Source organism: Cupressus sempervirens, chromosome 10 (assembly GCF_028749045.1).
Source record: "Cupressus sempervirens isolate cs-2001-9-10 chromosome 10, ASM2874904v1, whole genome shotgun sequence".
Lineage (NCBI taxonomy): Eukaryota > Viridiplantae > Streptophyta > Pinopsida > Cupressales > Cupressaceae > Cupressus > Cupressus sempervirens.
Window position 1 is genome coordinate 804,522,009 of NC_143127.1, and position 14,226 is coordinate 804,536,234.

Below are 14,226 nucleotides of genomic sequence, written 5' to 3' on the forward strand. Positions count from 1 at the left end.
TTGTTATCATACATTGTGATAATTACAAGTATAGTGAGTATGTCTAAGAATCTTGTATTTCATTCTAAGACTAAGAATATATTTATCAGGTATCATGTTTTGAGAGAAAAAGTTGCAGAGAAAGAGATCAGATTATAATATGTAACAATACAAAGGAAAAAATTACAGATAATTTTATGAAGCCTTTTCCTATGGATACATTTGAGTATTTGTGAGGTATTCTTGGGGTTATGCCCCTACCTACTTTAGAGTAGATGATATAGATATTACAACAATCTAGTAGTATAGAGTGTTATTATTTATCTAGATGGAATGATGATGCTTCCTATATAGGGGAGTATATGTGGTTGAGTAGAGTCATGAAGGGCTCCTAGTAGCAGGTATGAAATAGTGTCTTTCGTTTCATGACTTGGTTGAAGACTTTGAGAAGTTGATTGACATAATTATGTCTTTTTCATTGATGTCAATGGGGGAGAGAATGCATGATATAAATCTCTTATAAATGTGTGTGTGTGTGTGGGGGGGGAGGGAGGGAGAGAGAGAGAGAGAGAGAGAGTTTGACGGGGGAGAGATGTACTAAATGAAGATGATCACGTTGAGTTATATGAATGGGGGAGAAGCGTGAATAATTGATGCCATCCATGTAAGAATGAGGAAGTATAGATGAAGAGTTGTAGCTATGATTTTTATGTTTGATTGATGAGGAGGATTGGAAAAGATGAAAGTAGTTATAGAGATGGATTTTGTAGTAATTGACTTAGATGTTTTTCATCCATGTTACCATCAATACCAAAGGGGAAGATTGTTACCATGAATGTTGATGGTATTCCTTTAGGGGAGTATTCTAAGAATTACTAAAATAGTTGATGCAATTGATAGCATGATTAAGATGTTATATTCATGATTGTGTTTGTCATTGATGTGAATATAGTATGGTTTCTATAAAGACTAGCAAAGTAGTAGATAAAGAATGAGGTTATAAAAAATGTATATTAATGATGGTGTCAAGCGTGGTTGAATATATGTTCTATAGAATTCCATAATGATATGGACAATTTCATGTATAGAAAGTCAAGATAATTAAGAGTTATATGAGATTTATAGAAGAGAGTGTGTAGGTAGAGTACATGAGATGTATTTTATGATGTTTGGATTGTATTTCTTAATAGGGATAGAATCATGATGAGAAAAGTTAGATAGTAACAATAGACAACCTGATGATGATATTAGTCAGTGCATAAGGTTTGAGGTTGCACATGTAAAATGTTATAATTAATGTGACCCAAAAATACTTTGTAGTTATGAAAAGGTGCAATGTATTGTATTGTCTTAATGAGGACCTATTATAATTAATTAAGAAATCCACAAGGCCAACTCAAATATTTATTTTCAGGACATGGTTTAATGGAAGGTTATTTTCCTAGTGATGAAGCTTATAATGAGTGTAAGTGAAAATTACATAAATGGTATGTGAATTTTGTAAATTTGTGTTAGTGATCAAAAAGATTAGTTTGATGCAAATTTGAAGATCTCATTTTGAGATTTGAGAGAATATTTGGTGTGGCATTGCACAATAAGAGGACAAAGGAAGAGTTTGACTTGCAAAGGATAAGTTTCATTTCCACTATTCTGAAAGGAATAATATAGAGGCCTATTAGACAATGAGTTCGTTGGTATTTACCATAAAGATGTTTCGAAAGTAGGTCCATCTACCTTCTATAACTACTAACAGGGTTGAAATATTGCAATGCGGATTCAAAGTTTTCTAATAGGGACTACTATGTACTAAATGTATTTCATTACATCCTAATAGAGTCCATTCTCTTACAAGAAACTTATATATTAGTACATCATTTTGTTGGTAGCATCCCCATTAGTGTTGTCCATCTAATTAAGGATTTTCCCTTTGATTATAGGTTCCCCTAGTTAAAACATCTAGTGTTATTATGTATGCGTATCTACTTATGCTTTCTGATTATATTGCTCATATATTTAAGGTTTAATAAGGCTAATAAAATTAAAGTTTATATGATAACTAATTCACCCCACCTTCTCCCCCTTTCAATTATCTTGGTGGACTTTACTTCTAACTCTTTTATCTTCTCAATGAATTGCTTGATGTCTTGCTAAGTAGTCTGGGTCTCATTCTATTTCTTTATAGTATTGGAGTAAGTGTATTTTCTAGGTCCAACCTCTACCTTTTCCTTATTAGGTTCCTCAAGATCATGCACTAGTTTTAAATCCTTTCCCTTTTCTATGAGATTCATGAACTTGTTTAGACAATCAATAAAAGAGTCCATACATCCTCGGTGATATTTTCTATTTTATTTGTCTTCATCTTCAAATCTTTGTTGACCTGCTATAACCATTTCTTCTTAGTGACACTCTCCATCTTCCCATTCCAATATTTTTTTCATGTCATCAATTCTCCCCTCTGAAGCCATGTATTCCAAATTTGACAACTTGATTGAGTGGAAGGTCCATATATCCAGCCTTAGGGAATACATAGATATAGCTTTAGTAGTTTCCAACTCTCCATGGGGAGGATCAAAAAATAGGTCTCTAATTTTATCTTTAGTCACTTTAACATTAACATCATCTTCATTGCTAACTTGTACCATAGGGATTCTCTCCTACCTCCTTTCTTTCTCTTCCTAGAAGGTTGTATCCCTTTTATATGGTTAACATTTAGAGCCTTCCTCGCAACATCATTCATGGAAATATACACATCATGATAAATAGACTCATCATAGTCTACTAGGCTAATTCTTAGGGTTCTTCATCATTTTCATTTTTCTTTTGAGACTCCTTATCATTTTTCATTGTAGAAATAGGGGTAATCATTTTTTCTTGGTCGATCTAGTTAACATTATATTTTCCTATGAGGAATTTATAAAATTATACATAAAATATGGTAGAGTAAGAGACTTCATGACTCATCCAAAAATTCTTTCAACGAATTCAAAATTTTCCTCTTCTTTCAAAATATTCATTTTCATCTCCTCTTTCCCATGAACTTCTGTCGCCTCTTTATCTTCTTCATAGTCACTATTTTCCAAAATTAGGTCCTCACTTATTTTAATTTTATTAATTTTTCTTGATCTAGGGGTATCTATCCATAATCCTCCTTATATTTTTTCCCCCTCTTATTTTCCCTTAAAGGCATATTTTTTTTTTTCACTTTGATCATCAATTCTCTTTAGGACAAGATCTAAAACAAACAATCTTGCCTAAATTTGAATCAATCTCATTAATCCCTCAAGAATTATAGGTTTATTAGGGTTAGACATTAATGTATTGATATTGAGAGATGAAAAGAACAATAGGTAAAAATGAAAACACACCTTTTTTCTTATATCTAAAGTGATTTAAAAGCACAAAGTGATAGGTATGGGCCTCTCCTACCTATCATCTAGGGTTAAAAATTCCATCATCATAGAGAGGACATGGTGCCAAAGTAATTTAATAAAATAAGTGACTAAAATATCACCCTCCCCTTTAACAAGTTATCCATCAATATCTTTAGGGAATTTATTCACAACCAATTCAAAATACTTGAGATACTAAAAGAAGACCTTACCTTTTGCAGTTAACCTTGTTATCTCTACAATGACACAATGTCTAGCTTTAACTTCCCTCATTTGAGATTGACCTTTTTGGTTTCACATGTTTCATCCTTTTAATAAAAGGCATAAGATCTCCATCCTTCAAGTTTTAGACTTTGTTTTCCTCACACCACTAATCATGATTATTAGGTTCCCTTTTCCTCAACTTGCCACCCATTCTCAAAATTTGTAGAGCCAAAGTATCATAGAAAATTAAAAAGAAAAGAACTTGAAACAAACATTCACAAAGAAAACAAAATGCTAAAACTTCCCATAAAATGTGTGAATTACACATTACCACACAACTCTAACACAATATTTTCAAAAAAAAATTACAATTCATTTCTCCAAAATAATTTGTACTCAATTGAATTAAATGATATGTTTCAACTTTTACTAAATATATTACCATAATCAATAAGATATTTTTTTCATGATTATTATTGTCCTCGTGACTCCAACTCTAAGTGATACCCTTAGAAATAGATAGCTAGCAAATGTGTCAACTACCTTATTTTCTTCTCTATACACATGTGAAATATACATCTTTTTCCAATTGATAAGAAGGATTCTAGCTTCCTTAACTATATTTTTGATAGTCCACAAAGGGGTCACATCTTATATAAGGAATTTGAGAAAATATATGGAATCTCCTTCTATCAATATTCCCTTAGTATTTATGTATTCTTCCATCTAGATCCTGCAAAGAAGACTCATTTCTTCCACTTCATATTTGGTTTGGGTACCTAGTGGAATAGCTAGATCTCTAACCTTATCTCCTTCTTTATCCCTAATAATAGAACTACACCTAGCAGGGCCAAGGTTTTCATTATCAGTACTTTCAAAGTTTATTTTAATCAAGTTTGGAGGAGGATGGTCTCATATTCTATGTTTTCTTTAATCTTTGACCACATCTTTATGCTTCTTCATCTGATTAAGGTTACTTCCTTTGTTAAATTCCACCTCAACTTTGTACATAATGTTGAATTTTTTTGTAACACTAAATTCTATTCAATTAGCTAGAGTATGGAAGGACTGAGCTTTATCCCTAAATACCCTATAGTTCCTTTCCTTTTAGAGGGACTTGATAACATGAGGGAACACTCGCATCCAAAGATTATTATCAATTCTCCATATAAAATCCTTCCAAAACCTCCATAGATCCACTAAATTCTCTGGCATAGTCGAACTCAAACTCAAGACCTTAAATATTTATATCCAAGTGTCCAAGAAAAAGAGAAATAAAAAAGAGATATGGTTAACCGATTCTACCTACACTACATGAAGAAATCACCTATTAGGAATACACTTACATCTTTTAGGAAGGTTATCTAGAGTCATATTTTTTTTCCTACAAGGAAATTTATTAGAACATATTGATTTTCGGAATAAGAATTTTGTTCCAAATTGATTCCTAGGAAGGAGGGGGATTTTCTATCTCTTGCATAGCCTAAATTTCCAAAGAAACATAGAAGATGCTTGAGCAAGCTCCTTGCTAGATCAAAGAGTCTTTAGTACCTAGCACAATAATAGTAGCATTGAGGTTGACTTGAAAAGAGGTCAAAAGAGGGTCTATATCAGAAATTCTCACCCACTAGGAATCTCTCTAGTAATTAGCTATAGGTTAGAGCTTAGAAGTTGGATACATATCTCTATGATTTGGTTGTTATCAACTACCAAAGCCAAAAAAATTTCTCCATAAGATAGTCATCTTTCCAAAATTCAATAAACTAACCATCTCCGAGCTTCCATCTCACTTTAAGATTGGTACTATTTTTCTCTTATTAGATTCCCATCTAGAAGGTAGAACCTGACATACTATCATGATTGTCAAGGAAATTATGTAGAGAAGGGAAATATTTTAAGTATTTAAACTTCTCATAATATTATTCCAATCTTTTGATTCACCATAAATCCTCCATAGCTACTAAGCCACTAGAGAAATATTCTAAGTTTTTATTTATCTGAGATCTAAACCACCACTCTTTTTAAATTTAAAAACTAGATTGCATGCCACAAGAGAATTTCTTTTCTTGTCTTCCACTCTTGACCAAAAAAATGATTTTTAGATTCCTTCTATATATTCTTTATATTTTCCTAGAATTTTCAAAAAGGTTAAGACATAAAAAATGAAGGCTTTGAAGAGTGGATTATATCAACTATAATTTTCCTTCTTGGCTAAGATGAAAACCATTCCATCAAACCAATTTTATTTTAAGTTTATCCACTAGGAACACCTTAAAGGAATCAAGAGGTTTAATTCCAAGAGGCATACCAAGATGGTTCATAAACAAGGACCCTATCTAGAAATCAAAGATTCTTGTTATTATTCCTTTTATTTTTCCTATAGTATTTAAGAAGAAAATAGATATTTCTTCCTAGTTAATAAGATGACCAAAATCGAAAGTGTAGGATTGAAGGATTTATTTTACACACAATAGCATCATTTATAGTCAATTCTCTAATAATCATCGTGACATTGATAAACTACTTATTAGAGCACACCAAGTCCTCCAAAGAAGGATGTAGGCCCTTCTGAAAACTTAAAGCCACTCCTTTCCAAAGACAACCTAAAAATTTATCCATACGAGAAAACAAGATGGGAGAAATGAGATCTCCTTGTCTCAAACCCTTAGAAGGCTTGAAATAATTGAATAAGGATCCATTCACTAGAACTACAACCAAATAAATTGAGATAAGTTGCAAAACAAGTTGGAAAAAATAAATACATAATTCAAATTATCTAATGATTTTGAACAAAAATTCCTTGTCCACTCGGACATAAGCCTTGGAAAAATTTAGTTTGAGGAGGAAACATTGAGATTTAGAAACTTGATTTGAGTGGATAACTTCATGAACTTTAATATAGAGTAAAAAATATGATGACTACACACAAAGCCATTTTTCTCTAGGAAAATAAGAAAATATATGAAAACTAAAAGGTGCAAGGTCAACACTTTAGAGAACACTTTTGACACGAAATTACACAAGCTAATAGGTCTGAAGTCATTGATCATAGAGGCCTCGACTCTTTTAGGGATAAAGAATATGAAAGTAAGTTAATTTCCTTGAGAGGTTATCATGATCCAAAGAATTCCTTCACAACTCTAGAGAGATCCGACCAAAAAAAATTCCACAAGACCTAGAAAAGAATATTGGGAAGCCATCTGGTCTGGAAGACTTGTCTCCTACCAGAGAGAAGACCACTTGCTTGATTTCTACCATAGATCAAATTTCCACCAAGGCCTTATTCTACACCTCATTTAGGATGTTAGGAATATAATACTTCAATTTATCTTGATTATCCAAGGAAAGAGAGTTATCTTTAGAGAGGAAGGAAGAGAAGAATTCAACAAACCCTTCCAATAAATCTTTATCATAAGTTTTTGGTCTAGTGTTAGAAACAATTCTAGAGATTTTATTGGTTGCCTTGTATTTAGACATAGTGATATGAAATAATCTTGAATTTCTATCCCCAAAATTCATCCACAATGCTCTATACTTTTGTCTCCAAAAATACTCTTCTTTAGTTATAATGTTATGATATTTCAATAAAGAAACTTTTTCTTTATTCCTTAGACCTTGGAACTCCCGAGATTCTTGAAGAATTTTTTGAAACACCTCTAGTTCCAATTTAATGTCATTTTCTATTTAATATATCCCCAAAGACCTCTTTGTTCAAAAATTTTACCTTTGCTTAAATAAAACTAAGGGTTTTCACCAATTTGAACATTGTAAATGCATCTATCTAGACATTTTACCACTCTTGGATTTTACCTCTTAAATTAGGATGTTACAACCACATTTTTCCAAACCTAAAAGGATAATTTATTTTAATAGTTCACAAATCCTCCATTAGAGAAATAGGAAAATAATCTTAACCAACTTTAGGAAGGGCAACAGGGAGCATTAGAACAAGTTTAGTTATTCAACTTAGAGAAGAGCCCTATCAAACTTAACTTGAATCAAGTCATCCCCTGACTTGTGGTTAGACCATGTAAAGTTTAAATCTTGAAGTTTGAAATACACTAGTGCTTGAGAAATTAACTTCAAAATATCTAACCTCCCCTCTAACTAGATTTGGGCTAGAATCCTTCCAACATTTTTTGAATCTCTAAGGGTAGTATTGAGATCCCCCAAAATAAGCCAAGGTTTTGTAGGGATAGAGACTTTGAAGGCTCCCAATATCTCTTGGAAGCCCACTCTACCCACATATTGAATTAGGAGAAAGAGAATGTATTTCTAATATGAAAAAAAAACACAAAAATGATTAGTTTTAGATAAGATCAACTCACCTTAAAGAATATCATTATTGCAAAAGATAACTAATCATATAGATGCTTCTTGGGAACTATAGTCCAAAAATTTACCATTCTTGAAAAAAAAAAAAAATTCCACCTTTTCTCTAGAAATCTTTGTGTTTTGAACTAGAAAGATATTTGGTCTATCACTATGGACAACATTTCTCAATATATCCTACTTATGAGGAACATTCAAGCCTCTAGTGTTCGAAGACATAATCTTCATTCACAACATTTTGTAAATTTCTCTTCGATGGTTAGTTGTTTACCATCTTTAATAATGTCATCTTTACTAGCCATTTCTTTGATTTATTTATTATTCGAACATCCCAAACTTTTCTTCTTCCCTCCTACATATGGTTTGGTCTTTGATTTAGATACCATTTTGAAGAACTATTTAGAAGCTTGAATGGGTTTCGATAAAAGAGAATGGTAAAATTATAGTTATAATTTCTTTAAATAATTTACAATTTTCATTATGGAGGTCATTTTTTGGCATCTGTAGTTAATTTAAAGTTTTAGTTTGTGGATTTTTCATTGCAAAATTTAAACTCTATTTCATCAAAAAATCTCTAATACTTTAAAGTTTTCTTTCCATTTGTCTTAGTACAATAAAATAATTAATAATGGTTATCTTTATTCTTAGTTGTAAAAATGTTAGGAAGTTTTTAACATTGATATATGGTTATCTTTTTGTTTCTCTTCTTCAATGCTTAGTCTTTCTCCTTTATTTATTTTACGCTCATTTTTATTTACATTACTTGAATAATTAGCTTTATTTTATTACTTTGACAACTCTATAATGACAATTTTGTTAAGAAATATAAACAATGATATATAAAGAGACATATCATTGTGTAGATGAATCTATTGTTATTGCTATTATTATTGTTTTATTATTTCTTAATGACATAAATCTAATATATTATTGTCTTATATATAATTATAACTATCATAATATAATACAACTGAATGGGTTTGGGTTTGATATTTATTTGAATTTTTACATATATATGAAATTCACCAATTTAGTTTGAAATAATTAAACATGTGAATAATTAACATTTTATTACTATCTCCCTAATCTCTAATTATATAAATATTGATATTCTTAGAAACAAGTAAAATAATCTCTTAAAAAGATGTTCACACTCATTAGAATGCTAGAGAGTAGCAGATTTGATCGATATTTCTCTTCTAGAAAAGGTATCAATCAAAATGATTTGATTTTCACAATCTAGAATAATGTTGTATAATTTTCAATTCGATTATGTAAAAAAAAGTTACCATCAACATTTCTTAAGAAGATTAATATGTTATGAATAAAATAATATTTTAAATAATTTTAAAAAAACTGAAAATTTGTACACTGCTACCTTACTATAGCTATGTTTTAAATTTTACAATGTTAGACAAGAGTGTCCTACCTAGGACAGAAGGAAACAAAATGTTCTACATAAAGTGAAATTATTTTTTCAATTTTAAAATTTACCAAATGAAAATAGGTACTGGCTAATCACAAACTATGCAGATCATCAAGATGAAATGCTGAAATTTTCAAAAAAAAAAATACATGATATTTTTTATTTTTGAAATTTGATTAACTATACAGTTTATAAGAATGAAAATATACTATAGCAATGCACGTCACTTGTTATATTGAAAAATAATGTTACAGAAGAATTATTTATTGAACAGGATATTTGTATTCCGTGCTTGTCTAGGTACGTCGGATACTTACACGTCTATATATATATAATCATCTCGCCCAGTCAATCTGGATTTTGATTTGCCCACAATATTTCCGTATTTAGCAGTTTTGCGCCCGGTCAAGTTTCGGTAACAGGTACTCGCAATTATTATAAATTTCGATTAAATTTGAATGATCCACCTGATGCATACACTATTAATGCACAAAATAATCAATTCAGTCTAACATAGCAGTCTAAGGTAGAGATTTATTCCAAAACGCTTGAGAAACACTTGCAGACCGTACCGTAAAAGAGGTGGCAGTCTCGGAAATTTTCTTTGCCCTTTGAATACTTACCTCATTTGTGTTTCAGTATAGACGAATCAGTTTACAGCTCATGAGTATTGACGAAAGATATTTATAGTCATTTCCTTTTAGCAGACAGATTGCTCAAGATAGTTGTGAACATTGAATAAGATCACAGGCGATAAATATAACAGAAACGCCCAATGTCTCTACTCGTCAAATCTCGCCAAATAAACACAGTAAAATCATATTTATTGACTAAGGCTTCCAACTTTGAGCCAAATTTTTATTTTCATTGCAACTAAGAGCGAGTAGTACAACGGGCCAAGTAGGCGAGAGAGCCTAGCAGCAGAGCATTGATTTATGTCGTAGGTTCGGAGTGCTGATAATCATGTCTGTCGTCAGGAAACTGATCATTTGCATCCGGGCCGCCCACAACTGCTCCTACCAAAATGTTTCGATTGGGGGCATCGCTATTCAGGAATTGGAAGCCTTTGCTACAACCGAAGGGTTCTGGGTGATGAGCAACTGAAGGAAGAGATGAGCCTCTGTGGCGAATTCGTTGTGGGTAATTTGAACCATATCCAACCATGTATGACATCTCCAGTGGATTCAAAACCAGGATGTAGTCCACCTGCACCTTTGCTATTTCTCTCAACCTTCCAGGAGTCACCGCCATTCCCCCACAGGACATTACGTGTTTGGAGGATCTCAGATATTTGGCATAGGTCATGAGCAAGAAAGATGCACAAGTAACATACTGCAGATTAACCTCGGGCAATGTGTAGAGAAGTCCTCCTGATCAAACAAGTTTTAGGTTATTTTGGGTAACATACGTTATCATTCAGCCAGATAAAGTAAATTTTAACGGCCAATCTGGTGTGTATTTAGATCGAGATCCAGAAGCTGATGTTCCAGGCATGATAGAGCAGATATAGCTGTCAGCGTGATCTTTGTAGTCTTCAAGAGACTTCTCTTTCCCAATCAGGAATTCCTGCACGGTACAATGCGTACACAATTGCATTCAATCCATGAAAACATTTTGTAATATATTAGTTTCCATACATCAAGTTATTGTACCTTGGATAAAAGCACCCTGGTTCCAGCATCTTTATTGAACCACCCGAATTTGTTTTCTGGTTCATGAACTCCAAAACCCTGGCCCTTCGCTTGAATGTAGTTCAAATATTTGACACTCTTTGTTGCTTTATATAGCCACGCAGCTCCCCACAACAGTTTATCCTAGGAAAATATTTGAGAAGATCAATTTCAACTCCGACATTTTGCGGCAATATAATATGAAAGCGATACTTTTACTTTCACCTCGAACCCAGAAGAGGAGCAATAGAATGGACAGACTGCGGACTTAAGGGAATCGCTGTAAGATCCTCTGTGTTTATCAGCGAAATCAAAAACCTAGAATATTCAATAGAATAGACAGATTGATTAGCCGCTCAACAAAAAATTACAGAAAGCTCGAGTTCAAGGCCAAGCAGCGGCTAAAATAAAGTTTACCATGATGGAAGCGCGAATGAGCTTCCTTGAATAGGAAGGGTCTGTTCAGCGATACACCAGTGATGCAGCTGCAACGGCTGCGGCTGTTGTCAATTTTATAGGCAGTTCTGAGAGTGTCCATGTCCTATGCCCTCTCCCAGCATTTGTGGTCATTGTTGGGATCACCCACCTTCACAATTTCGGACAAGCCTCAATAATAATGTATAAACCCACTTGAGATAGAGAACGTAGAATACCATATTTCACATGACAGGTTTTTCGTACCTGAACAAATATGGTGCCCGGGTGAGCGGTTGCCTTGAGAAGGTAATCGGTGGCCCAGCGTATGGCAGTCTTTGCGTTGGAGAGCTAAGCGGCCATGAATCTGCCAAACTCCAAACAACTCCAGGAGAGCATCGTGGTTGCAAATGCCTTCGGATACCCAAACTTCACATTGTCGCCCACATCGCAGTACCCACCGACCAAGTCTATCTGCGTTATCATGAGTCAAATTCACATTTACATTTATTTCATGATCAGAAACTGGAAAGCATGAAATAGGAAACAAAGAAGAGGACATCACACATTGGAAGAAGCACCGTCAGAGAGACCCGAGTCCCTACTCCAACGAATCCGTTGATCGCCTGGCAGCTTGCCAGACCGCTGGCCTTCAAAGAATCGCCTTTGACAAGGCATCTGTATGGTTGAGCAAACCACCAGACTGGCGACACCTCAGGGAACTAGAATTTTGTGTTTTCAAAACCATGAAAACGCACAACACCAAAACGGCGCAAAAGTTCCTCATTCTGACTTAAACAGATACTTAACTCAGTCAAATCGGATGCTTGAATTGTGATACGATAAAAGTTAACTTTAAATCGATTTTGACGCCCGAAAATTTAATTCATGAAAGATTTGAGAGATGGAGAATCTCCTAAGGGTGTAAGTCCCAAGTCATGTTTTAGTTCCATGGGGGTGAGCTTAAGGGGCTTTCTAATGAATGGTTCATAACGCACAACACTTGGTGAAGGTTTTGCAAATGGGGTTGCAAGCTTTGGGTTTAACTGTGAAGGAAACTCCGCAGTTAAGCGCGCTCAGGCTGGAGTAGTACTGGGATGGGTGACCTCCCGGGAAGTCCCGGTGCTTCACCCCTGTGAGCATCACCTAGATCCAATGAGTGCTAAGTGTTCCATTTATTCTCATGAGAGATGGATTCATGTTGAATCACTACTTATGAAACATGGGTCATCGAGTTTGACTCAAAAATCACACAGTTAAATCCTGATATTCACATCACAATTTGACTAGCTGTGGAAATCATCTCCTACTTATCAAGGGAGGGATTAGTTATTTGCGCGTCTATTAAAGGATTGGTTGTCTAGTAAGGCTATGAAATTTAAGCTGTTTATTATAGACGTCTTGATATTTAATGCTATCATAACTAATGCTATTTATTTATAATTTGGTTTTTTTTTTTTTTTTTTTCGGGTAATGCATGAGATGTATGGGGAGTATTTCATTATTTAAAATGCATGCGAGTATTATTTCAATATTTGAAAAAATAATTATAACACTCAATTGTAGGACGTGGATAACATTTCATTATTTAAAATTCACATTAACACTACACTTAATCACCAACACATGAGTACATGAGTACTGTCTCATTATTTAAAGTTCACTTTAAAACTTAAACAATATCATTATGAACTAATAATAAATAGTTATTTAAAATCTACTTTGATATTCTATATTATCTTAGGTTAGTGTCATTATGAACTAACTACTTATGTAAGCCTTAGCCTTCCCATTTAGATACAGACTTACACTGTTCCAATATATTTTATTTAGAATGTCTTGTAAGACTATTTACTAGCATATATAATTTAAGAACCACTCATATATACCAAAGATAAATATCTTTATAATCTATTTAATATACCTAATAAGCTATATTCTATATTATATTATACTAATTTTAACTATAATTTAAATTTCACTAAACAATAATTCTTTCCAAACTAACTTGTGGTTCTAAATGAAGCAATAATTATAATATTTGTTTAAAATTTTCCATCTAACCTGATATCATTATTTAATTCATTTTAACACTTAGTCATAGGACGTGCATGTGAATCTTATTTCATCTTCGATCTGAGAAAATTTTATGGATTTTATTGTGTCTCATTTTTTTAGCATCAACATTGATTGTAAAAAGAGAGAGACAATCAAATCTAGAAACAAATATACTTATCTCAAATTGATTGTGGAAATATAATAAAATAAATATTTTATTATTTGAGTTTAACTTTAATAGTACCCTCAATGGTAGGACCATCTCATTTTGAAATGGTTCTAGATTGTATCTTTGTTAATATTTGTTTGTAGTTCAATATAAATAATATTTCACTTCGAGCTAGAGGGTGTGTCATGTTAATGTCATCAATAATAAGTGTTTGCACCCAAGTGATAAGATAGAAACCTACAAATTCCATATAACATGGGAACAACTTGATGAAATCTAACAAAAATAATTCAACTAGAATGGCTACATAATTATATCATAACTCAGCTAGATAGTGTTTACAAAATACTCTTAGGACCCCATGTGGATAATGTTCCATTATTAGTACTTACCAATAAGTTAAGTATTGTTGTGACATATTTTGAATTTCTTGCATTAACAAATTGTTAAATGAACTCTAATATACAAATTAGAATTTATTTTATTTGTTTATTTTTTATAAATGTTTTTAATCCCTAGTTTCAAGCATATTTTTTCAACTAGTTGTGACCTTCATCACTCATTTATTTAAAGATATTAGATTGA

General features: G+C 32.6%; 1 pseudogene; it reads right to left on the bottom strand.

Annotated features, from left to right (window-relative positions):
- Nucleotides 1-10,203: 10,203 nt before the first annotated feature.
- Nucleotides 10,204-12,201, bottom strand: LOC149536362 (endoglucanase 1-like; annotated as a pseudogene).
- Nucleotides 12,202-14,226: the final 2,025 nt, after the last annotated feature.